The sequence below is a fragment of the Urocitellus parryii genome, chromosome X (genome assembly GCF_045843805.1).
Source record: "Urocitellus parryii isolate mUroPar1 chromosome X, mUroPar1.hap1, whole genome shotgun sequence".
NCBI lineage: Eukaryota > Metazoa > Chordata > Mammalia > Rodentia > Sciuridae > Urocitellus > Urocitellus parryii.
This window is the reverse complement of record NC_135547.1, coordinates 126,722,879-126,747,365: the sequence shown is the minus strand read 5'-3', so window position 1 is coordinate 126,747,365 and position 24,487 is coordinate 126,722,879. Positions and strand designations below refer to the sequence as shown.

General features: G+C 48.6%; 1 protein-coding gene across 3 annotated transcripts in view; it reads left to right on the top strand.

The window, feature by feature from the left end:
* Positions 1–24,487, top strand: part of Tbl1x (transducin beta like 1 X-linked) — a 178,234-nt gene that overhangs the window by 76,219 nt on the left and 77,528 nt on the right. The window contains exon 1 of one of the 3 annotated variants that reach the window (XM_026414575.2): positions 2,939–2,993. The exons of 1 other annotated variant lie outside the window; for it this stretch is intronic. The gene's annotated coding sequence lies outside the window, so the exon portion shown is untranslated. Of the gene's footprint in view, positions 1–2,938; positions 2,994–3,309; positions 3,330–24,487 lie in introns of those variants that run through there. One more of the 3 variants, XM_026414576.2, reaches the window with a different exon arrangement.

Here is a 24,487-nt window from a genome sequence, read left to right as displayed (position 1 = left end):
GCCTTGAAGGGCCCGAAAATGACCGACTCTTCCGTGCCTGACCTTTTCCACTAGTTCTGGCTCTTAGCCCAAAACCAAGAATCTTGTTGTTCTTTGTGTTTCCTTTCATTTTTCTCTGTAAACATGAGCAGTTCCCACTAGCCCTTTTTTGGAAAGGGGGTGTACTGGGAATTGAACCCAGAGGCACTTTACCACAGAGCTACAGCGCCAGCCTTCTTTATGTATTTTTTATTTTTATTTTTTAGTTTTTTTTCTTAATGTTTTGTTTTTTTATGTGATGCTGGGGATTGAACCCAGTGCCTCGCCAATGCTAGGCGAGCACTCTACCATTGAGCCCCAGCCCCATTTATTTTTTGAGACGGGGTCTCACGAAGTTGCTTAGGGCTTCGCTAAGTGGCTGAGGCTGGCCTTGAACTTATAATCCTCCTGCCTCCGTCTCCTGAGCTGCTGAGATAACGGGCATAGCTCTCTTCAAGTGCAGGACAGTGGCTCTCAACGGTGGGCCATTTCTCTCCCTTAGGGAATGTCCGGAAATGTCTGGAGACATTTTTGACGTCACAGCCGGGGTGTGACACGGGGGTGTTTGACACTGGGGTGGAGAGGGTGGAGACCAGGGATGCTCTCCAACTCTCTGTACTCACCCTAGAGTCCCCACCACAGACTCGCCCAGGCCGCAGTGGCATTGGAGTTGGTTGGTGGGGGCGTAGCATAGGCCCAGCGTGTCCTCCTGTCTTCTTGCCTGGTAGTGTAGCAAAGCATCATGGTGAGAAATCGGACAGTTTCCGCCCTGCTAAAGGGACTCTTGGGTTCAGTAAAACTGTAAATCTGGGAAATAAGGATATTGTATTAGTCTGCTCAGGCTGTGGTAACGAAGAGCCACAGGCAGGGTAGTTTAAACGACAGAAACTTCCAAACGTTCCAGAATATTCCATCTCTGGTCAGCCCTTTCTTCCCATGGCCTTGGCTCTGTGCCTGTGTGGGAAGGGGTGGGATGGTGGGGGTGGGGGGGGATTTATTTGGACCTTTCTCTTTGTGTAAGGCCAACTAGACCTGGCTTTTGTATATCTCCATTGTGGGGGTTTTTGTTTTTTAATGAAAAAACATGGTGGCTCAGTGGTGAAGCATGCCCGAGTTCAATTCCTAGTACCAAACAAGGAAAACAAAACAAAAAACCTGTCTTTGAAGCTGCATACCCTCTGTACCAACCTTAGTCACTTCTCTGGTCAGTCGGAGGTATCTTGAGGGCACTGGCCGCTGCACATCTTGCCCTCTCTCCTGACCTCATGTGCCCTGTCCTACGGGCTACTGACGGAAGTTTATTCAGAGTTTGTAGGGTTGTGCTCTTTAATTAGTCAAATTAAAAAGACTGCAAATTGAGACTTGGTGAGATTTTTGTTTTGTGTAGACCAGAATTGAACCCTGGGCCTTGTGCATGCTAGGCGAGCACTCTTACCACTTATCTGTGTTCCCAGAACTTGTGATCTATCCATCTGTCCATCCGTTCACCCATCAGATTGAACCCAGGGGCGCTTAACCACTTGGTCACATCCCCAGCCCTATTCTATTCAGAGATGGGTCTCCCTGTGTTGCTTATGGTCTTGCTAAGTTGCTGAGGCTGGCTTTGAACTCGAGATCCTCCTGCCTTGGCCTTCCGAGTAGCTGGGCTTGCAGGTGTGCACCATTGAGCCTGAGATGTTTTTGTTAATAGGATCATACATCAAGACATCAACTTAGTTTAACTCCACAGTATTCATAGTCTGTTAAAGAAATAATCTGCATAATTGGATCTTTCTTCATACTGGGTATTAATTCTGAATGTAATGACTTTGAATAATTACGGAATCCTCCTGATTTCCCACCTTAACACATCTGTATGCAGCATTGATTGTCTTTTTTTTTTTAAATGAGAACATAGTTCTGAGACTCTGAAAGTTTGTAGTCTTTATTTGAATCGGTATGCAAGGGAAGATGATCTTATGAAACACACCTCGCATAACAGTCACCTTCTTACCTAGTGTACAGTTCATTGCTTCGAGCGACACCCCCCGCCCCCTGGAACTGTCTGCATTGAACATTAACTGCCTGTTCCTCACTGCCCAAACCCCACCCCCATCTTCCTACCTTCTGTCTCTGTGCCTTTGACTACTCTGGGGCGCTCCTACAGTGCAGTCCATTCATGTGCCCTTCTCTGACCAGTTAGCTCTCTCTCTTAGCATAACTCCTTCAAGGTCTGTCTGTATGGTAGCATTTGATAGGATTTTCTTTTTACCTTTTTTGGTACTGGGGATTAAACTCGGGTGCTCCACCACCGAGCCGCAACTCCAGCCCCATTTATTTAATTTGAGACAGGGTTTCACTAAGTTGCTGAGGCCGGCCTCCTGCCTCAACCTCTCAAGTTTGCTGGAGTTACAGGCTTACACCACTGTGTTCGTGATTTTCATCTTGAGACTAAAAAGTATGTGATGTATACAGAGTACATTTTATTCATCTGTCTGTTCATCAGTGGGTTCTTAAGTTGTTTACCAAGGATTTTAAAATTTATTTTTAACTGGTAGTGCACATGATTTTTGTTCCTGTGTAAGCATATTGATGGGGTGCTATGTAATATATATAAGTATACAATAATGTTTAAGTCGGGCTTAGATGTATGCATTTTCTCAAACATCATTTCTTCATGGTGAAAACTTAAATCCTTCTAGATTTTGGAGATGGGTAGTGTTACTTTTTTGGGGGGGAATAGTACCAGGGATTGAACTCGGGGGCACTCGACCACTGAGTCACATCCCAGTCCTATTTTGTAGGGTCTCACGGAGTTGCTCAGCACCTCACAGTTGCTGAGGCTGTCTGGGAATTCGCAATCCTCCTGCCTCTGCGTCCTGGTTACCGCGAGGGCTTCCTACTGTCCATTTCCAGCAATGGTGTGCAGAGGTTCCCCTTTCTCCACTCCCTGCAAGCTTGTCACCTTTAATCTTCTTGATCACGGACGTACTCGGGTGAGGTGAGATCACTCTGTGGTTTTGATGTGCATCTCCCCTGATGAGCAGATGATATTGAACGTTTTCTCACGGGCTTGTTGGCTGTTCTATGTCGTCTTTGGAGAAGGTCTGTTTAGGTTGACTGCCCATTTTGTTCAGTCGGGTTATTTCAAAGTCGATCCGCGCTGTGACTACTCTTCAGATGTAGAAAGTGATTCCGGGCGGTGGGTAGTCGAATCATCCCGCCACACAGAAAATTCCAGAGCTTTTCTCTTACACTTTTTCATGTACTTTCTCTGTCATAGAAAGTGCTGTCCTGAGAGAGATCCTAAGTTTCCAAGAAGAGTACAAGAAGTAAGTAAAAGCTATGGTGGAAGTGCCGTATGTGCCAGCCTGCTTTCCACCATGGATCTGGTCCTCTCCCCGCCTGAGCCGTTAGCCAGGACCTCTAGAATGAGGACATAAGAGTCCCACTCCCACCTGCCCTCTCTCCATTCTGGAAAGGACTTTGTTTTTTCCATCCCTTCTAACTTTACTTTCCTGCAGAAGCATAAACTTCCCCTCTGTGTGTATAAACTTTGGAGACGCTCTGCAATCAGCCTGATGAAGTCTTTTCTTTCTATGAAAGGGTTCTTGATGATCCTGGAATGTGGTGTCTGTCACTTAAACATCGTCTGCAGAAATCACCGCTCTATATTTGGCTCCGACGTGGTTCCCCATGTGTTCTCGCAACACTCGGTGCCAAAGGAGCTGCTGTTTACCGGCCATGGGGATCTTTCGGCTCAGATTGGTTTATAACTTTATTTACAAGGGATAATCAGAGTGGATTTCCTTGCTATTTTGGTGCAAAGTAGGACAGCAGAATTAATCTCGGGTCATCTGTTCATTTGTTTGGCAGCTGATACCTGCCTTCTGGGTGCGGGGACTGGATCTTAGGCTAGGGCTGACCCTGCACAGATTGGATTTGGTTCTTGGTTGGGGTTGGAAAATGTGTATGGCCCAAGCATGGAGCTGTCTGGGATCATTAGAAGCCAGTTGCAGGAGCTGTTGTCTATGGCTGCTGGTTTCTCGGGTGAGCCGGAGAAGAAATCTTCACCTGTGAGGCATTCATTCACATCGCTGATGAGCCTTTAAGTAGGATTCCCATTTGAATGTACAGTTTCTTTTAAAATTAATAGTGTGACGGGCTGCTTTGAGTTTTCCCCCTTAAAGGCTAACCCCTTAGAAGCTCTGCATTTGACAGGGTTGAAGGGCCTGGTATTGACGAACCTTTCAGAATTTTTACATCCATTTTAAGGGGTGCGCGTCTGTGTGTGTTCCTTCTCTTTCCCGTTTTGATGGGACCACATGGTGTTTGGTTTGTAAAATCCTTATTTCTTCCAAGCACCCAACTTGAGCTGCAGGTCACCGGGCCGGCTCCTGTGCTGGGTGTCTGTTGACACGGAGCGGCGTCCTCCCGCGCTCTGTGGCTATCTGTCTTTGTCGGTGAAGGAGGCGGAATATTAATCTTGCATGCAGTTGGGCTGAGCAGGGCACAGATGGATTTCTAGCTCTGGAAAGCTCTCGGCCCTGCAGCTGCGGCGGGCTGTTGCACTATGAATAAAGAGATTCTGGGCCCCGGCTGGCGAGGGCTGCCGTGACCTAATTGGCCACAGGATCCATCAGCGTGCCGAGGGTGGATTTCTCGCCCTGTGCTTGCTCTGGTTTGGTTCTGCAGCAGAATCCACCCAGCCTCCCTGGGAGGAAAGGGGTGCCCTCCTCCCACGTGAGCATCGGAGGAACCTGCGGGATCGGCGCGGGGTCGTCCGTGTCTCCGATGCTGGCTTTCAAAGCCCGGTGACGGGAGCGAGTTCTCGGTTCTGTCTGGTCTCTGCAGGCTGGGCCTCGTTTTCCTCCAGTCTCCCAACCTGGTGGCAGCCAGGGCTGGGGAGGCCCCGGAAAGGGGGGCATCCACCCTGCGGGCATCTTGGTAAACTCAGCCTGCAGCTGACCACGTGGGCACCGTGGGTTCCCGGGAAGGAACAGGTTGCATGCAGAAGGTGGGGGGTGTGGTGGGCCATGGGGGATTGGGAGATGGCAGTAAATGGATGCACTTGAAGCCCCTAAAGAGAACCCGTGTGGATTTTCTGCCCCGCCGTCTGCCCAGGATGCCCAAGGGGACCACAGAATCTCCAGTTCATGTGGTTGATTGTGTCTCGGGCCTTGGCTGGGGGAGATTGTCAGAAAACGGGTGAGTGTGTGATCCATCAGTACCCACCGTGCCCGGAGTTTGCCAGCAAGAAGGAAGCCGTGCCGATGTGGCCTTCTGAGCCTCCTGGGAGCCTGCAGGGCACCTGGCGCCCTCCCCCGCCACCCCGCTTCTCCTCACCGGGGCGACCTCGTTGTACTCTGTGCCACAGAGCAGCAAGGAGCATTTGCCCTTGGTGCCCAGGGCCATGTGGGGTAGCCATTATAGTCAGAGCCACGGCTTCATTGGATGAAATTCACCTTCCCCAGATGCACCCACTGAGCCTTGTTTTCCCCCAAATCTCACTCGGGTGTCATTCAGGGTTTTGGTGTGTGCACAGAGGAGTGCAGCCGTCCCCACCATCTAATTTCAGAACATCTTCAATACCCCAGAAGGAGACCCCATACTGATGGGCAGTCACCCCCCAGGGACTGCCTCCGTCTCCCACACAACCACCAGTCTCTTTTCTGCTGCTCATCCGTTTGCTTATCCTGGACACTTCCTATCATACTGATAAAAACCACGCACTTCGTGTTACCTGTGCCGGACCATTTTCGGGATAATGGTGTCAGCACGTGTCAGCACTTGGCTCCCTTTCCCAGGTAAATACTGTCCCGTTGTGTGGAGAGACCACGTTTTACCTGATGGAGAGACCTTCATCCATTGGTGGATGTTCGGGTTGTTTCTAGCTTGTGGCTGTTGTGAATAATGCCGCTGTGAACATTCAAGTCCGAGTTTGGGTGTGTTTGGGTGAGGCCGGTGGTGGCACCCTGATGCCACCAGGACCAGCTGAACATGAGTTTTTTCATAACTAATAACATACTCTTGGCCACCTTCCATCACCGAAACTGGTGGTTCAGAGCAGGTTACCTGTGCACTGTTGTAGTTGGGCAGGGCAAGGTGAAGTCTAGATTCTGGTCACAGGAATATCATCATGCTACTGGGAAGCCCTTAAGCTGTCCCTTTTTAGAAGATGACTGAATTTTGTATTTTGTGGAGAAGCCAATCTGAGAAAGTTTGTCAGTGTGAACCTATGTCCCCTTTAAAAGGGGACAGAATACTTTCAAAAAGATGGGTTTAACCACAGTGAATGTATATGATCACAGTGTATTATATGAACCTGGCATAGAGAATCCCAATATCGAGTACAGTTCCATCAATTTTTACGCTGTTCTTCATTGGTGTTATAAATAAAATAAACTGCCGTCGGCATGATCCAATGAAGTGTTGGTATTATGGTTTAGGTAGGAGGTGTCCCTCAAAAGCTCATGTGGAGGGCATTACAAGAAAACTTCAGAGGTGAAATGGTTAGGTGATGACGGTTGTAACCTAGTTAGTGCATTAATCCCCTGATGTGGACTAACTGGGAGGTGACTGTAGGCAGGTGGGGTGTGGCTGGAGGAGGGGGTCCCTGGGCTGTGCCTTGGGGGTCTCTGTCCTGTCCCTGGTGAGCAGAGCTCTCTCTGCCCCCTGGTGCCCTGTCCTGAGCTGCTCTCCTCCTCCAGGCCCTGCCGCCATCTTGTTTTGCCTCCCCTTGGGCCAGAGCCATGGAGTCGGCCACCATGGACTGGACCTCGGACACCATGAGCCCCAAAGAAACATTGCCTCCTCTGATTGTTCTTGTCAGCTTTTCCCCTGCTCCAACCAAAGGACCTGACTGAAGCAGCAGGCTATAAAAATAAGTATGCTTTCATCTCTATTTTTTTATAGCATTGTTTTTTTTAAAGACAAGGATCTTGAGATAACGACACTTTTCAATGATCCGGTCTTTTCCCCTTCCACCTTGTACACCTGTAAACATGACCTTGGAGCGCTTGGTGTTCAGCAGGTCCTGAGTTGGTTCAGAAGACTCTTGGCTTTTGGAAGGTCATGAGGGGGGTGGGAATGAGGAGCTGCATGTGACCATGGCCTGTGTCCTGGGGGAATCGAGCCATGGCTCACGTCTGCATGTTTTGGTTCAGCGCTTTGCGAATGAATGCAGCCACAACTGGGCACAGGCTTCCGGGTGGACCTGGGTCCTCCAGGAGAGCAGCCGGAATCTCATCCACCCCGAGAGTTGGAGTCACATGATGAGATCAAGCAGGTTGTCTACATGGGTCCCACTGCTCTGCGTGGGTGGTTATTTTAGACGGATCTCAGTATTTCCCAGGCTCATACTTTTTCATTAACTGCATATAAATTGGGGGTAAATCCCTTTTTCTTTTTAAAAGATGGCTCTTTAAATTATATACTTGTCCACTACTGAAGAGTTAATTTGAAGAAAACGGTTCTTTGGAAAACACACATGCAAACAAAAGCCCTGCTCCTTTTCCCTAAGTGATCATGGTGTTGACTTAGATCTGCCCCCAGCCGTCTTTTCCTGAGGTCCTACAGAAGTTTGCAGCCATGATGGAAGACGAAGCAGTTTCCTGGTGTTGCAGTGCCACACCTCCAAGAGCTCACTGTGAGCCCCGAACTGCTGTGTATCCATGCCATCCATTCTAGCAGCTGCAGGGGACTCGGGAGCCTTTGAAATGTGGCTAGTATGATTGAGGAGATGAATTTCAAATTTTAGTTAACTTACAACGTGGCCCATGGCTCTCCTCATGGGGGAGAGCTCCACACTGAGCAAGCAAGTACAAGAGCTGTGTTTACCTGGGGCCTTATTTTTGTGGGTGTTGGGGGTGGTATCCAATCACTTTAGGAGAGTGGTTCTCAGAAGGGGTACTTTTTGAATCCCTTTCACGTGCCAGGGAAACTTGGGACAGTGTCTGGAGCTGTTTGGGGTGGCATGATGGGTGAAGTGTGTATTAGTCAGACTTCTTTGACTGTAACATAATACCTGAGGTAATCAACTTACTAAGAGAGAAGGTTGACTTTGACTCATGTTTTCATTTCATGGCCACTTGGTCCAAATCCATAGGCAGCATCTTATGACAGGGAGCCTGTTTTGGAACCAGCTGCCCATCTCATAGTGACTGGGAAGCTGCGTGATTAAGAGGAGGGGCCGGGACCCCAATTCTGCTTTAAGCACATGCCCCCTGTGATCCAACTTCTTCCACCTCCCGCTATTGCCACCCTCAGGACCCAGCCTTCAGCACCTGGTCCAGATCCAAACTAGGTAGCAGGGTGCTCTTGGCCTCTGGTGGGTGGGGCTGGGGGTGCTCCTCAGTATCCTCCAGTGCAAACCCCCAATGTCCTGTGGTTAAGGAACTCTGCTTCCTGTTGATGGGACTGGCCAGGTCCTAAGGCATCCTGTGACACCCTGCAGACCCAGTTCCGTCAGTGAGGGGTGGGGACCTGTCCATGGGTCTACACTCCAAGCAGGCACTGGGCCTGGTAGTACCCAGGTGTGGGCAGGAAGCCGGGCCCCTCCCACCGTGTGGCTTCTCAGCTGTGTCGTCGTCCTCGCTGTTCGTTTGTATCAAGTATAAGATGTTGGTGCTTGGTACGAGTCGGTGACCCAGCACCCGTCCCTCGTGCTTCTCTTTAATGGATCGATGGAAACCCAGCACGCCTGGGCCAAGTCGAGCAGGCAGAGGGCACAGGGAGAGGCAGAGCTGATGGCACCATCAAACGAGCGTCTCCCTGTGCCCGAGCTCAGATTGGGTCGCCTGTGGCAGGACGCGCAGACGCCTCTGGCAGGGAGGACTCCATGCCTGGCAGGATGGCATTGAACGCTCCTTCTTTCTGAGATGCTGTATGTCATCGTCGCATCGATTATCTTAAAGAAGCTGGGGCGGCTGGCCAAACGGGTGATACTGATGATGGCCATCAAAGAAACCCACGGTGCTTCTCGTCCGTGGCTGTCGGTTACCCAGTTTTGCCCATAACATGAATTGAAGGAGGATCGATGTGTCGGCAAGGGAACAAACGAGACAGTTGTTCAAGAGTTAAACTGAAATAATGTGCAAAAATAAGCTCTTCGGCAAACCTGCAGCCCCCAGGGGACTTGGATCTTGTAGAATGTGAAATTCCTTGAAGCACAAACCCGGTGGGCATTAGGATGTTGCTTGGGGTGGCAGGGATTTTTTTCCCCCCTTGTGTTTGCAACTGTGAGGATCCTGGGGTGCCCTCAGAAGAGAACTGAAACAGCTTGTAACAGAGCCTAGCTCCAACAGCTTCCTTAGGGAGGTGCAGTGACCTGGGACATGTGTCCCCATGGCCCCTGCTGGAGCCGCCTCAAAGGCATCATTTCAAGCCCCAATTTTAAATTTGGTAGGATGGGGGGCTTTAACCCTCTGCACTGGGGGATTCCTGGTTCTCCAGGTTCTCCCGGAAGCCCCAGGTATCTACTGAGGCTTTGTTCAAGGTGGCGGGTGGCAGCACTCAAGTGTTGAAGGGAAGGAGATGGGTCAAATGGTTTGTTTTTTTTTGGGGGGGGGGGGTTCGTGCTGATTTACGACTCTGCATGCACTTAGACATGCAGCAAGCGGATCTGGAATAATCTCCAGCCTTTGCGGCAGTCTGGGAATGCAACTGTTAAACACACGGTGAGCTCAGGGGTGCTTCTAATGGTTTGTGAGCGGTGCTGTGGCAGCCTTTGTGTGCGAACCGTCCTCTCTGTCCGTAAGCCTCTGTTACTGTTCGTGTTGGTCATCATTGCTGTTGAAGAATCAAAGACCATGAAAAAGCAATGGCAACTTCTGTGGCTGTTTCTAGAAATTGCACACAACTGAACTAAGACTTTGAAGGCTCCTTTCACAGGTGGCCCGATGCCATAATTATTCATTTATTTTACCTTCCCCAAAGGCCTTCTGAGTGAGCCCGATTAAACTTGCATGCTGCCTATCTATACTTCCCCCCCCTCCTGGGGCTCTGTGGATTAGAAGATTCACAGTTGTTGAAGTGGGAGTTTGGCTCTACTTTCTATTCATCCCAGATAAGAGTATAGCAGTGTTTGGGCTCACCTAGAAGGAATTTCCAGGACTCTGATTCTTGCAAATGGGGATCATGCTCCCCAGGGGGAACGAGGCCATGTCTAGAGGTACATTTTGATTGTCACCCCTGGGGACCGTTTCTGACATCCAGCACGCGGAGTCTCTGGGATGCTACAGGACAAGGCCCCACCACGTGGTGAGGGCCTCCACAGGTCCCAAGTGCCTCCACAGGTCGGCCTCAGGCTTGCCAGGATCCTGCCCTGGCCTGATGTGCGGCCACTCACGTGCTGAGAGCACACTGGAGAAGTGAGGGTCAGGTCAGAGAAGCCTCGGGCATGTGGGATGAGTGGTGGGTTCCTGAGAGACCTGCCCAGCCCAGCCCGACTCGGCCCCGCCAAGCTGGAGGATGCTGACTCAAGGATGCCCACCTTCTTTCTGGTGCCATCTAGGTGACACTGGAGCAGCATGGTCCCCGAGAAGGAATTGTGAAAATCGGGCCCAGACTTTTACTAAAGAAATGAAACCAGAAACATCAGTCTTTGCAAGGAGGAGACTGTTTTGCAGAGCAGGGGCCGGGGAGGGCACCCGATTGCCTTCGGTGTTGCAGGTTTCCCACGATTAAAGTTAATTGCATGGCTTCAAGGGGGATGTTTTCTGGTTTCTGACATACTCCCCTGGGGTTAATATGGAAATAGTCAAAAGGTTCAAAAGTATATAGAATACTTCTGTCTATTCCACATACGGCTATAGTGGCTGAAGCAGAGTATCAAAATCTTCTGTTAATTGCTGTCCGTGTGTGTGTGTGTGTGTGTGTGTGTGTGTTCCTTTATTCTATTTGAGGGAAAAAAAAACAGTCTCAAATAGCACTACATTTCACAAACATTTCAGGTAGCATCTCTAATACAGAAGGATTTGGTGGGGGGCCTACTGGGATTAACCCGGGGCATTTACCCACTTGAGCCACAACCCCAGCCCTTTTTTGTATTTACAGACAGGGTCTCACTGAGTTGCTTAGTGCCTCGCAGAGTTGCTGAGGCTGCCTTTGAACTTGGGATCCTTCTGCCTCGGGCTCCCCAGCCACTGGAACTACCATGTAGAAGGATTGTTTAGAAATATCTAGTGATTCTATTATCCTGTTCTCTAGGATCATGACGGTAGCCACAGACAGGGTGGCTTGTAACGGCAGACACTGATGCCCTCAATTCCAGGGGGTCAGCAGGCCTGGGTCCTGGAGGCTCAGAAGGGCCAGTCTCTTCCATGTCTCTCTCCATCTGTGGGCACTCAGCATCCCTTGGCTTGGGGCTGAATCCCTCCATCTTCCGCCCCTGTCTTCTCATTCCCCCACCACCCCTGCCAGCTCTCCCACCTGTCTCAGGAAGACCCTGCCATTGGATTAAGGACCCACTGAATAATGTAGATTAGAATTAGTGTCATGTACGATGTCTCTGTTCCCCCGGGAGGTCCCATTCTGTCTCTTACCACATGAGGCCTAGTCACTGCTTCCGCCGGCGATCAATGACTGTGAATCTCATCCTAGGGCTGTGGGAGTGTGTGAGGGAAGGGAAAACAGATGGCTATCTTTTGGTCATGGGGTTCTCTTAAGATGCTAATGATTTATTAAGACAGTTTGTGGCATATAAAGAAAAGTGTGACGATAAATATGAAGAGAATGCAAGGCTGTTGGGAAGGGCAATGCTTGTGGAAACTGATTAAGATGATGCAGGAGCCTCGCATCTCTTCTTGGGGGGGCTCAATGAATGGCCTCGTGGAACTTGTAAGGATTAAAGAGAACGCAGTGTGAACCAGTGCTAAGCATTTGGCATGTGCTGCATCTGGTTTATCTGGAGGTTCAGAGGTGGTCATAAATACCAAACCAACACCACCAAGGCACAGACTGCCGCCGCCTGCTTCCTGTCATATAGGCGCTCCTGTCACTGTGACCAAAACACTGGACAAGAACAACTTGGAGGAGGAAGTTCATTGGGGGCTCACAGTTCTGGAGGTCTCGGTCCATAGACGTCTTGGGGAAGCAGAGAAGGGGCTGCAGGGCACATGCACCCTTCCTGGGCATGGCCCTAGGGACCTTCTCCAGCCATGCCCACCTGCCTGCAGTCACCACCCAGCGTGTTTGCTCAAGCCCGAATGGACTACTTAGGTTACAGTTCTTTTAATCTTATCATTTTCCCTCTGTATTAATATTCCTGAATTGACGGGGGCTACGGGGGGACACCCCATATCCAAACCCTAACTTTCCACCCTGGCTGCCAGAACCTCATGTGGATCTCACAGGGCAAAATGCAGTCAGTCCACTTCAGAGTCTCATGGTCTTAAGAGTTCAATTGTCCCAAAGTCCAGTCCAAGCCCAACGTCTTCTCTGAGACTCAAGGCAAACTCTTGCCTGTGAACTTTTATAAAAGTCGAAAGCAAGTGACATTCATCCTACATGCCATGATAAATAAAGACTAAACATTTCCATCCCAAATAGGAGGATCAGGGGCATGGAGAGAGAAGGGACGGAGCAGGACTGAAAGCCAGAGGAGCAGACGGATCCCAACTCCTTCTGTAACTCCACGTGCAGCATTTTGGACCCATGGCCCTGAGATGTGTTCTCCAAAGGGCTTGGGCGGCCCTGCCCGCTTGGCCTTGCCGGCTGCAGTGCCCGCGGGCTCTCCTGGAGCCTGGCTTTCTCTGCAGCCAACAGCTGCTCTTGGCAGACTGTCCATGTTGCTGGCAGCGCTTGGTTCCTGAGCTCTTCATTCTGGCTTTTGCTTCCCCTTCACACATCACTCTCTCCAGGTCAGCTCCCAGGGGCCGTGGCCCTGCTATTCTTAGGCTGGCCCCCCAGGCCTTCCTTTAAAATCTTGGTGGAAGCCTCCATGACCCTTCACCTGACCATTCTGTGTTTTCAGAACCAGACACGGATGATACCAAGGTCATCTGCTAGCTGGCCCCCTGGAGTCTTGGGCAGCGGCCTCTTCGTGCTCACATGGTCAGCGCTAAGTTGTTTCAGCATGATGCAACAACTTCCTGGGCCCACCTGGGCAAGCCAGGTGCTCCCAAATCTCAAAGGGATTCCCCTGCTACATCCTCGAACCTGTAGTGGGTATGGTCTTGCGAGTCTTTGTGATATCCTCAACCATCCTTCCCATTTTCTATGTGCACAGTACTTGGCATCTCTTTAGGAGACATAATCCCTTCAAGTACAACTTCCTTGTCCCCTGGTTTACACGGACTCTTTTAAAGTTAGTATGCAAGTTTTTTTTTTTTTTTTAAATCTTAACTCTGCTTTCTTACCACAGTGAACCTGGCTGATAGCTTCCAGTAATATCCCTGCTGCTGACTGAATGCAAAGCTACCTTGAAATGTCCTCTGCCAGGTGATTACTCCATCACCTTGAAATTCAGCCTCTCAGTGTCTCGGGACATGGGCAGAATGTAGCCATGTTCTCTGCCAGAATATAACACCGTGGCCTCTAGTCCAGTTCACGATGGAGTCCTCGTTTCCCTCGGATCTTTTGAGCACACTCTGCTTTCCTGTGGACATTCTGGTCTTCTGAGGTCCACCACATTCCCTCCTTAACCTCCGCCTACAGCATCCTAAGGCTTTTCCCGTTGGCATCTCTACACCTTTCAAAATTTCTCCCGCCAACCACATTTAAAGACTTGTAAACCACATGTTCATGTGAGTCAGAGCGACAGCCCCACTTCTCGGTACCAATTTCTGTCTTAGCTGGCTTTTTCATTGCTGTGACTAAAACTCCCCACAAGAACAACTTGGAGCAGGAAAGTTTATCTGGAGCTCATGATTTCAGAGGTCTCGGTCCATAGATGGCCAACCCCATTGCTCTCGGCCTAAGATGGGGCAGCACATCTTGGCAGAGGGCTCAGCAGAAGAAAGCTGCTCGCTCCTGACAGCCAAGAAGCAGAGAAATGGGAGGGGAAGGGGCCCCACGGAAGATGCATCCTTGGAAGGCCCACCCCCCACCTCCTTCTAACCCACCTGCCTGCAGTCACCACCCAGGTAACCCATTCAAATCGGGATGGGCTGATGAGGATACTGATCTCGCACTCCCTCCACCTTTGGGGCTGCTGAGGATTGAACTCGAGGCCTTGTGTACACTAGGCAAGCGCTGTACCAGTGAGCTGAACCCACATGACATGCTTGCATGGATAAAAACAAGATGCCTCATACAGTAGCTCTCCATTATCCATGGTTTTGTTTCTGCAGTGTCATTACACATGGTCAACCACAGTCTGAAAAGACAAAACTGAACATAAGAATTAAAATGCATGTTCTGAATATTTTGATGAAATCTCTCGCCATCTCTTTTCTGAGATGAGTTATCCATTTTTTAACGTGTCCACACTGTATATGGTACCCTCCTGGTAGTCCCGTTGTTTATCATATCAATTATATGGTATCAAAATGCTTGTGTCAGGTGACCCCTCTTGTAATTTGTAATGGCCCCCAGATTTAAGAGTAGTGATGCTGACAAATTGAATATGCCAAAGAGAAGTGCTGTGTGCGTCTTCGAAGCTCGGTACTCTGTGGTTTCTTCCAATTCAAGTCTCATGATGTATTCCCATAGGAGGATACATGATCACAAGTTGCACATGAACCAGGAGGAGGCATGTGGTACAGGTGGATGTTGGTAGAGCATGACTGGAAGGAAATCCTAAGATTTGGACCTCCCTAGTCCTTATAGGAGGAGGTTGGTAGCAGAGGAGAGAGACATTTTTCAGTGTGTGTTTGCATTTTCTCTCTGCCTGTATGAGCCAATTTGTTCTCCTTCTCCCTTCCCTTTCTCTCTCCTCCTCTCCCACTCTCCCTCTTCTGTGTATGTGTGTCATTAGAGAAATCTCCCAGCTTTCTTGTTTCCCTCTGAATCATGTGATGAAGCTGTCTGGCACAGAAGGCAGCAGGCTTCTTCTGTAGAAGGCAGAGTCCCTGTCGTGTTTTGGCTTTGTGGACCTTAAGGTCTCTGTCACAGTAGCTCAGCTCTGTGGTGTTAGGGGGAGGGCAGCCATAAATACTAGATAAAAGCATGGCAGGGCTTTGTTCTCTCCAGCTCCATGTGTGCAGGCGACCAGTCTGGGCAGATTTTTGCCTCCCGGGCATAATTTGCTCGCCCTGGTCTAATGGATCTGATGAGTGTTGTGTCTGAACTCTAAAGTGCACACTGTCCGTTGCTCTTGGTATTGCAGAGTGGGCTTTTCCCTGTCCTTGTGATTCTCTGTCCTGATGGCACCACCACACCTACCATTTGTCTCTGGAGTTCTTCCCTGTACGTCGTCGTCTTTCTTCCAATCCTTCGCTTAAAATTTATCCTCTTGAAGAGGACACCTAATTAGCCCCATCTGCCCAGTCAGACTCAATATTCTCTTAATTTTAGAGACACTGTTAACAGGGTTAGCTGGTACAATTAGGGCCAGGGTGTAGGGTGTGGTAGTTGGGCTCCCAGCCAACCAGACAGTATCTAATGCTTCTGTTCTGGCCCCTTTAATTGGTTGCGTGTGTCTGTCTCTCTGTCTCTGTCTGTCTCTAATGAGGATGAAACCCAGGGGTGCTTTCCCACTGAGCTATATTCCCAGCTCCTCTTATTTTTTGAGACGGTCTCACCAAGTTGCCCTGCTGGCCTTGAATTTGGCAATCCTCCTGCCTCGGCTTCCCATGGCACTGGGATTACAGGGGTGCACCATTGTGCCTGGCTCTGTGGACTATGATTTTGAAAATCTCTCTTTCCACGTGACTGCCTTTGCAATTACAATGCAGTTGAGTATTTTTAGAGGAAGTTAAACAGGGAGAGAGAAAACGGGGGCGGGGGGTTTGGCCTGGGTGCCGAAGGAGGGAAGGATGCAGGGTTGACCTTGCTTGGTGGTGGGGCTGCTGGAGATGCAGCCTGGCAGCTGGGCACTGGGATTTGGAGATGTTCCCTTTCTTCCTGAAAAGATTAGAACAGCTCCCTGTGCCCAAACTCTGGGGTTTGCAGAGTACCCGCTTCCCTTCTGCCGGTCAGAAGTCTGGGTCTGTCGTGGGCGCAGGGTCCATTATCAGCAGCTCCCAGCACAAACCCTGGACTCTGAGGCCCTAAGATTTATGGATGTTCTTCATCAAAGCCCTTGATGGGGGCGTTGGAGTTTCCACCCCTTCCTCTTCCTGTCACCCTGGCTGTGAGGTCAGTGGCTTTGCTGCATCAGAGCCGCCCGCCAGGACGTGCTGCCTCACGTCATGGGGCCACCTGGTCATGGACAGAGGCCTCCAAAACTAGGAGCCAAAGCAAACCTTTTGTCTTTGTAAGTTGGCTATCTCGGGGATTTGTCACAGTAACGGAGAGCTGACTTCTGTATCCCTTGGCTGGGTCTACTAGAACGGGATGGATGCACATGCTGACCCGAGTCCTCAAGAACTCTGCACTGGAGTTGGGGGGAGTCCTGGGACCAGCCCACCCTCACATTTCACTTCTCCCCTCAACGGGCTTTGTCTGGCCGCTCATTACCAGCGTCAGTGTTTAATGAGGTCCTACCTGCCTGGCAGGGCTGTTGTGAAATAAGTGGAACCTTGGAAAGCCGGAGAGGAATTGGCCAGAGGAGGTGCCAAAGTCCAGGCCTTTCCTTCCCGTCTTCCTTCATATACAGTGGCTGTGTCCTTGACCCGCATCAAGGGAGCAGGTTCTGCCTCTGTGGCTGCCATGTCATTGGGCCTGCTGTTGGGGTTCCTTCCTGTCCTACCATGTGTCAGACCACACCCCTTTTGATTGCTGCATAGGATTCCACTGTAGGTGTAACTGGATTTTGTTCATCATCCAGAAGCACATTCAGGTTGTTGCCATCTGTATTTTTGGCTAAACAATATTTTAGTGTAATATTAAGGCAGTGGAAATGCTTATAATAAGTTCCATGAGCCACAGAGTGTCAGTTTCGGGTGCCATGGGGCTAGTGTTTCTGAGCCGTCCTTTTGCCTCGGGATCCCGTGTCCCATCACTGACATTTCCATCCCTTGCTCATTGGGGGCCTTTTGCATCCCTTTTGACGTTTTCAAATGTTACCTGATGGCGTTGTTGAATTTGATGGCTGAGACGGTGGGCATCCTGTGAGTTTTGCCCCCAAGGTGAGTGACATTGGCACGTGTGAGATTTGAACGTGGACGTCTGGATGAGCAGGCCTGCACACTCACACGACTGCATCGGTGCCTGTCGTCAGTGCTGTGACCAGACTTTGTAGCGTGCGTTTCCCAGAAGTGCTATAACAAATTCCCACCAGACGGGTGCCTTAGAGCTCCAGAAAGGTATTCTCTTTCAGTTCCAGAGCCCAGAGTTAAGGTGTGGTCAACATTGGCTGCTTGTGCAGGCTCCACTGGAGACCCTTTCCACCTCTGGGTGTCCCTTGGCTTGTGGCCGCATCCCTCTAGCCTCTGCCTGTGTCCTCATGTGGCCTCCTACCTTGCTTGTCTGTGAATCTCTTCCAATAACAAAGCCATCAGACATTGGACTAGGGTCCACCCTACTAGAGTCTGGCTTCATTACATCTACAAAGGCCCTGTTGCCGAACGTGGTCGCATTCGTAGGTACCAGGGGTTAAGAGTTGAACATGGGTTTCTGGGGATCACAGTGCCACCCAGTATGGGAGCCGTGATCTTAGCTATATCATTAGTCAATGACTTACGGGTGTCCAGAAATATCTCCGCTGCAGCAGGGTTGTTTAATTGCACAGATGGTCGCTGTTCTTTGAGAAGTGCTAAAATCCATCCTGGGGGTGTGGGTTGCTTGGGGTCAGGGAGCTTGTGAGCGCCGAGATGGGGAATGAACCCCATCTGCCTCTGTTGGAATCCAGAGAGGCTGTCTGTGCTTTGCAGCTGAGGTTCAGGGGAGGTTGATTTGCCTGTGCTTCCGGATCAGCGACTGTAGGCTGGAGCTGTTTGGGTTTCCTTACGTCTGTCCGTCTCTGTTGATTGTTAAAATGCTCACTATTTTCTTAAATATACTGTGGCTCTATTAGGGTTTTGCCCCTATTTTTAAGCTTTACGATCCGTGCCTTCTTGTAGTTTCTTGTTGGAGTATGCCACCCTGGGCGATCCTTCTCATTTATAGCACCCACTGAGAGCACCCCAGGGGGTGTCTTCTCGGATTGGCCCTGTTTTTCTCCCAGTTGGAGACTGATTCTTGGAGAGATGGGTTTTAGGATGTGTGTGTTCATTAATTCTCGTCATTTTTTATTTTAACAATGCTCATAATAACTCATCAAAAAATTAATGGGCTTTATTATTTTAGGGTAGTTTAGGGTTTATAGGAACCACTTTTTCTGTTTGGTTGTTGCCTGGTAATGAACCTCACCATCAACATATAAGTGCAATATCATTTTGAAATAGACGTTCCAAAAGAACTTTTGCTTACAGTCAGGATAAAAACCCGGCCGAATCCAGTGTTGATTACGAACATCCTTTGCATTCTGGGTGCATCGCTGCCTGGACCAAGGCTTCTTATTGGAATTAGTTCTTTTGCTAATGAGCTTCCTGGAGGCTTCTCACACACAAACCCCTTGACAAATTGTAAGTATTGTGTTTGCTCTTCTTTAACTTTGCATCCGTGATCGGACAAAGGAGTTGCTTTTTTTTCTTAAAGTAGCATTTTAAAAGATCTCCCCTTGGGAAAAGGGTAGGAAGAGAGCTCATCGTGGAAATAATCCCCTGTGGCAATATGTTCATGTTTGTATCTGACATTTCAGAATGGTGACGTAATATTAGCTTAGGCTCCGAGCATCACCTCCATGATGTGCCTTCATTACAGGAGGGACGGGAGTTGTGACTTAGGGTGAAGAAACCCAGCAGAGCCCACCTTGGCCAGGTGGTCGAAGGTCAAATCATGAGAGAGAAGGCTGGTCAACCTCCTGGGGCGGTACTCTGACAAGGACACTGTGTCTGGTGCACTTCCTGCTGGAGTGTATGACTTGGATCTAAACTGGGGACGTTTGAAGGTGGTCTGTGATTTACTGAATCGTCCTGCCCCTGTGTGGATTTCTTCATCTTGCTAATTGCTGTGTCTATGGAGAACATTCACCTAAGTGGACTCCAGGTACCAGTTTGACAGAACTCTTTGCTGATTCTGCAACTTTTTGCAAGCCTTAAAATTATCACAAAACAAATACGAAAGGATTGCTTTGTGTAATTTCTATGGTTTTGTATGAGCACCTAACTTTTTGGTTGGTTCTTAATTCTATACAAAGAATGCAGAACGTCACTGATGCCAATCTTCAAACTAACTATTGACTGAGACCTCATTTCACTTGAAGAGAATATCATGGAGGAAGGACTGGTTTGGCATTTGGATTCTGAACATTTTAAAGGCCTTTAGGAAGTCCATTTTCTTCATCTCCTTAAGAAAGCCTGCGTACAGTTACGCTCCTCATCTGTGGGTTCCACATTGTGGAGTCAACCAAATGCAGATCCAAAATATTCGGGGCGGGGGATTGTTTCTGCACTGAACATGTACAGACTGTTTTGGGGGGCCATTATCCCCCCCACAATTGCAATATAACCACTATTTACATAGCATTTACCTTGTATCTTAAGTAACCTGGAGATGATTGAAAGTATATAGGTGGAAGTGTGTATGTAGGTTGTATGCAAATTCTAGGCTGTTTAAAAGTTAGCAACTTCTGAGAATCTTTGGAATGTGGTCTCCATGGGAGACCTGGAACAGTCTCCTGCAGATACTGAGGGTCAACTGTGTGTTCCAAGTATAACATCTTTTAAGTGCCTTTGAGGAATTAGGGATGTCGTTTCATGGTATAGTGCTATCCTAGTATGCACAAAGTCCTGGATTGGATTCCCGCCACTGCAGTTGGTCAACCAATCAGTAATGTATTGGAGTTTTTAAGTGTTTCTTAGGAGGTGAGCTATTCAAGAGCATTCTGAATTTAATTTTTTAAATCAGTGCTGTGCACCATTTCATTTGATATTTAGACTTCCTCTCGGTCTCACTGGGAGAGGCCCCCCTTTTCCCTCCCATTATCCAGAAATCTTGAAAAGAACCCATGCGAAGCATGAGTCTGGTTGCCGTATCCCACAGGGTGGGATGGTGGTACCTAAGTGTTGCCCAAACTGAGCAAGGGGAGGCCACCATATTCATGGGTCTCTCCATCTTACATGTCACACCATGTGCTTCATGAAAAAGATGTTTCCTCAAGTGAATTTTCTTGGACATTGTTTATTTACATCCAGCTTCTGAAGAGACGGGATTTGGAGCTTTGTGCCTTCATGCGGTGCTGATGGAGTTGCTTCCATCTGGCTCGGTCAGACCGAGTCTGTTCATCTGTTTCCTGTTGCTGTGACAGATTTCTCAGGCCGGGTACTTTATAAAGTCGGGAGGTTATTCTGGAGATCCGGAGCCTGGCGCGAGCATCTGCTCGGCTCTGGTGAGGGCTTGTGGTGGAAGGAGCACAGGTAAGAGGAGATCACGTGAGGTGCGATAGGAAGCCAGAGGGATCTAGGGTCCCAGGAAGGAGTAATTCCTTGCCATCTTTGTAACTGGCCCCTAAGCAGGATTTTTCTGCTTCTCTGCTTTCCCATTGAATAATTGCAATGAAGTCAATGCCGATCCTCTTTCCTTGAGTGGAAAAAAAAAAAAAAATAAGTGTGTATGTTGTGGGAGGCAGATGGGCATTTTGTTGGATTCCTGCAGGTGGGGGGATCCTGTAGGTACCTTATTGTGCTGCATATCAGAAACCTAGGCTGCCTGCAGCATGAGGTCATGAGGAATTGGCTCTCGTTTTCTACGGTCTCTGTTGTAGAGCACTTGGGCATGTTTCCTTGGAGAATAAGTACGAAATAGGAGAGAGCAAAAAAGGAGAAAGCAAAAACCATGGAGACAGGAGGGAATTTTTCATGTCTTGCTGGGGTCTGACTGCCTCCCTACTAACTCTGCACCCCAAGCTGAGAAAACATTTCCAACAATTTTTATGTCGGTGCATAATATTGTAATGACTTTCTCAGTTCTGGGTATCTTTATTTTAAAAGGGAAGTCATTGTATGTAGACGCATTTTTGCGCAGGGAATGTGTAAGTTCTCAGGAATTGGTGAGAATAAACGGGCAGTCATTTTCTAGGGTTGGTAGATGTAGTAGTTGATCTTGGAGAAATCACTTTTATGAAAAACTTCCAAATTGACATGGCTTCCTCCATCCCTGGTTTGATGCTGTTGCTTTGTAAGAATATGATTTATAGGAACTTACCCTCTGGCCATCTCTGTTGCTGGCTTCCTTGCCCAGATAGGGCGAGAATCATTTTGTTAAGCAATTTCTCAAAGAATCCACGAAACAAGTTTTAGCCACTGGGGAGTCTTACCTCATCTTCTGTGAGATCAAAGGTTCTTGAGGGTTAGGGAGAAATCCTAGAATCAGATACAGTTTGGGGAAGATAGGGGGCCCAGAAGTGGAACTGTGGTTTTAAGCCACTTTCATCTCTACTTGTTCCCATTTAGAAAATCTATTTGGAATCCATAGGTTGTAGTACCTTGAATGGGCTTACTTTTGCCAAGATGGAGTTGGAACCCAGGGTCATATGCATGCTGAACTAGCACCACACCACTGAGCTACACTCCAAGCCCTTGTTTTGTTTCTCTTGTAATTATTAGCACAGGCCCAAATCTTTTTTGGATTTCTCTCCCCTGCCTCCCTCCTTCCCTCCATGTGCAAGCGCCACAATTTACATTTAAGCCCTCTGTCCGCAGGGGATTGGTTTCAGGACCTCCTGAAAATGCTCAAGTCCCTTGTATAAAATGGCAGAGTCTTTTCATACAACTCCAGCAATCCTCCCGTGCACTTCAAATCTTCTGACTAATATTAGGTGCATTATGTTGCATTAGATGTATGATACATTGTATTACATGGTATCAGGTGTGATGCATTGTGATGATGTTGTAGCAAATGTGAATTTTTTTTTAATATTTATATTTTTAGTTGTAGTTAGACACAGTACCATTAACTTATCTATATGTGGTGCTGAGGATAGAACCCAGGGCCTCGCATGACCTAGGTGAGCACTTTTACCGCTGAGCCACAACCCCAGCCCAAGAAAAGGTGAATTCTGTGTAGATACTTGTTATATATCACTTAGGGGACAATGACAAAAGTCTGTAGAGATAGTTATTTCCCGGATATTGTCGATCTTGGTGGGTTCCGTCAAAGCTGGGAAACCCACAGATCAAGAGGAACAACAGTAATCGGCTTCATAGCATATCCCTGAAGGTAGTGGATCTTGGGGGTTTTGCCATCTCCCCACTTAATCAGCCACCAATATGGATGCACCAGGGTCTAGAGGTTTCTTCAGTGAAGTCAAAGGAGTGTGGGACTGCCCCTGGCGAAGGGTCTCTAGAAGGCTGCATGGTGGACTCTGTCCTCTGGGACTTCGTGATTCTAAGCCCTGTCCGACAGAGAAAGAAGATACTGTCAAAAATGTGTCTGCATTGCTTGCCCAAGGCCATCTAGAGCTGGTACGTGGGCCAGGGACTCAAATAGGGAGTGTTTGCTACGCGGTAATCTGGTTGAATCAGCAGGTCACACGCTGATTGCATTTGGAAATGGATTAGTGGCTACGGCCCCGCTGATAGGAGGGTACTAATTATTGTGTGTTTGAAGTATAAATACCTCTTTGCCTAAATATTAACCTTGTTTCAGTCTTTTAGCGTAGAGGGTTTATCTACTAAATACTTTTCAGAGTTGTAGAAAAAGGGATCCTTGGCCATGCTTCAACAAATGACCCTCCAAGTAACTAGCGCAGGTTAGACATTAAAGCTGGATTTCTTTTTAAGCAGACCTAAAGAGCTCATCGGCAGCAAAACAATGAGTGCCTGATAGCTGAGATTTTTGGCAACAACATCGTGCGTTCCAAATAGGCAGAATAAAATTGACCATCATATTGTGATACATTTAAATGCCACACTGTCATTCAGTGAGTGCGGAAATGTCATTCCTGAAGTTCTGAGTGTTTGCTGTAAGTTGTTTTTCTTTTTCCTTACTGTCTGTATGAAGGCAATCTAAAGGCCAGGAGACCTAGAAATCTAACAGATAGTAACTGTAAACGTGAGGATCTGTCCTTGCTCAGACTCGGTGACATTTCCCCATTTACGTGGGTTAACATTATCTGTAATGCGTCTCCAGGTATCCTGTAGTTATGTTTTCTCACTTAAGATGAGGTGTGTGTCTCCAAACCCAAGTAGAAGGAGCAGATAGAAATACTCCATGTGTGCATGTAACGCCCACCATCCTTTATAGGGAAGACCGAGGATGAGCTGGAACCAGGCTCTGCAGCTCGGCACCCCCGGTCTCCCGTAACACTAGCCACGTCTGCAGTATCTGGTTATAAATAATGGCACTGAGGTCTCACTGCTTGATGTTGCTTCTCACATAGGCAGGAGAAAGCTGTAGAGGAGAGACTGATCAGTCAGGAAGACTCGGGGAAAACAAATTAGAAAAAAGATCTCATATTCAGAAAAAAGATGGCTTTTATTTTTTATTTTTTGGATATCAGGGATTGAACTCGGGGCACTCGAGCACTGAGCCCCATCCCCAGCCCTGTTTTCTGTTTATAGACGGGGTCTCACTGAGTTACTTAGTGCTTTGCTTTCGCTGAGGCTGGCTTTGAACCCGTGATCCTCCTGCCTCAGCCTCCTGAGTTCCTCCGATTGTAGGTATGAGCCTTTGTGCCGGGCTGATTCAATGCAGTTTTGACTTTACAATATTTTGAGCTGGGACTTACAGGAGTGTGCTACGGCCCCCAGCTGAGCAGGTGGCTTTTAAAAGATTCAGGTTTTAAACATATCTACATAAGTGTCAAAGAGGAAGGAGAGACCAGATGTGGAGGAACAATTTGAGCAGTAGGGAGTAAAGTTGGGAAACGGAAGGACCTGCTAGTGTAGAAAGCCCAGAATGCTTTTTTCTGTTTTTTTTTGTTTTTGTTTTTTTTGCAGTGGTGGGATGAAACCCAGGCAGTACCACTGAGCTCCACCCGGGCCGCTCTGCTCTGTTTTTGAACCTGAGGTTAGCAGGGTGCTTCTGAGACTGAAGTTCTTCCTGACTCTGTAGAATTGCCTTTCGTTTCCTCTATGAAATTCTGTGAGTGTTTTTCCTCCCAAAGATATTAATTTGGAGCAGCAGTGAGCTCCAGCTCCCTCCGTTTTCCATCCCACACACATATCCAGCTTCCCACCGGCCAGAATGTACGCCAAATGCCAAGAGTCAGACGCGGGTAGAATGCCTTTTCAGAGAGAGAAATGTGTGAAATGTCCAGAGCATATGGAAAATGTCTAGATCATGCAGCGCAGCCAAGCCAGAGGGGTCCGCCCGCCTGGAGCTGTAGAGCAGCCCAACGTTGGTGCTCCACTGAAGCGCAAGCCCAAGAAGAGACCTGCGGGCAGCCCTCGTCCTGCGTTTCAGT